This window comes from Cyprinodon variegatus, unplaced genomic scaffold (assembly GCF_000732505.1).
Source record: "Cyprinodon variegatus isolate N-32 unplaced genomic scaffold, C_variegatus-1.0 Scaffold1378, whole genome shotgun sequence".
NCBI classification, from domain to species: domain Eukaryota; kingdom Metazoa; phylum Chordata; class Actinopteri; order Cyprinodontiformes; family Cyprinodontidae; genus Cyprinodon; species Cyprinodon variegatus.
In genome coordinates this window covers 27,620-29,630 of record NW_015151831.1, presented here as the reverse complement: position 1 = coordinate 29,630, position 2,011 = coordinate 27,620, and positions in this window count along the sequence as shown.

Genomic DNA, 2,011 nt, shown 5'->3' with positions numbered 1-2,011 from the left:
TTTTCTCATAGGCGAAGTTTTCCCTCCAGAGCAGAAGGTGGCGGTACTGCGACCAAAGCCAACCACCAGTAGTAAGCAAGAAGAAGAAGCGAAGCAGCGTGGCCGGGTGTAGCAGAAAAAATCAGTTGTTGTGGAGAATTGTGTGGGTATGGCGAGTGGGAAAGAACAGGAGTTGGAAGACGCGCCAGCAGCACTTTATAGGTCAGGTTTCACACTGAGTATACTGTAAATAAATTTAGAAAATATATTATTAAATAGATCTATAATATGTAGTGTTAGCATTTAATTTTGTGTCACTTTGGTTGGTGGTGTGCCCAAGGAGTTTGTAAATGTTTTTTGCGGGTAAAAAAAGGTTGAAAATCAATGCCTTAGAGTATCAGCACAAATCTAAAATTACTCTCATTCCTGTTTATCAGGTAAAAAAATAATCCGAGAGGCAGCAGAGAGACCAAAGTTAAGCATGAAAGAGTTAGCACACACTCAAACGGTTTGGCCCTAACCAAAAGAATTTCCAATGAAAAATAGCTAATTTCTAAATATAAAAAGATGTATGCTGGTGATTTCCTGACTTTTGAGAGGAAGGTTCTCTAATTAGATAAGACTAAATTGGCCAAACACCCCACACCCAAAAAACATGGTGGTGGGAATAAACAATAACTTGTTGAAGTTATCCAATTTCTTTTCCCCTTCACAATAAAGGCTGAGTCAAACCGGTTGTGTACCACTTTTTAATCTCAGTGAAACAAAGACTCAGGTTAGACTCAGCCAATCTAAGCATGGCAAGAGTACCCAAAACTGGCAAACACTCTGACGCCGAGGTAGTGACAGTCCACTGCTTAAGTACTCCTCCAGATAATGATCCAAAGAGCCGCTGGTGTGCAGGGAGGACCAACAATGACAGGGCGCCACCTGGTGGTGGAGGGAGAGACAGACACAAAACAGACCACACAACTGGATTCCTGACAGCTATGACAAGCTATGCTAAACGGCCCATTATTGGCCTCTGGCCCTAGACTAACTGGCCCGCAATTGGCATCTGGCGCTAGACTAACTAGTCCGCTAACAGTCTCTGGCACTAGGCTAACTGGTCCGCTAATAGCCTGTGGCGCTAGGCTAACTGGTTTGCTAACAGCCTCAGGCGCTAGGCTAACTGGCCCGAAAACAGCCTCTGGCGCTATGCAAACAAGTCCAAAAACAGCCTCTGGCGCTAGGCTAACTGGTCCGCAAATAGCTTGTGGCGCTTGGCTAACTGAGGAAGCTGGTCGACGGCGGCGTCTCTGGAGGCCCGCCGGGTCCTTCTCGCAGATCACCCCAGCTAGGGAAACTGGCCTGCTAACGGGCTCTGGAGCTAAAGAAACTGGGTGGCTACAGGGCTGTGAACCGGGATCTGGCAGGCAAGGAGCTGATGGAGGTGGAAGGAAAGGGAATAGATCCTCCCTATCCCCATAAAAGAAGTCCAAGAGATCTGACTCTTGAAGTTTGGGAGCTCTGACTATGGGGGTTGTGACATTGTTTGAGTCTCTTAATGGATGGAGCTAGCTGTTGGTCAGGGAGGTGCCTACTGAAGGCTTGAGTCGGGTTGTCCAAACGGATATATAGTTTTATAAGACCCTCCAGAGTTTCAGGAAAATTAAAGGTGACTAGTTTGTCCTTTATGGGATCGTTGAGAGCATTGAAATATACAGACTTGAGAGCAGTGTTATTCCTGCCAGAAGCAGCAGCCAGGATTCAGAAATCATTAGCAAAAACAGAAACAGACCTCTGTCCCTTAGTTTCAGCAAATCACGGGAGCTCAGTGACTTATCCGGATCCTGGTTAAAAGTCTGCTTAAAATCAAAAAGAAACTCCTCAAAAGTGCAGCCATAGTCAGAAGACAAAGAGAAATATCTCTCCCCTACCCATTTCAGAGCTTGGTCTGTGAGATGAGCAATAATAAAGGAGATCTTAGTTGAATCCAAATAAAACATACTTGGAGAGTGGTTAAACCGGGTAAAACATTGCTTGAGGAAAC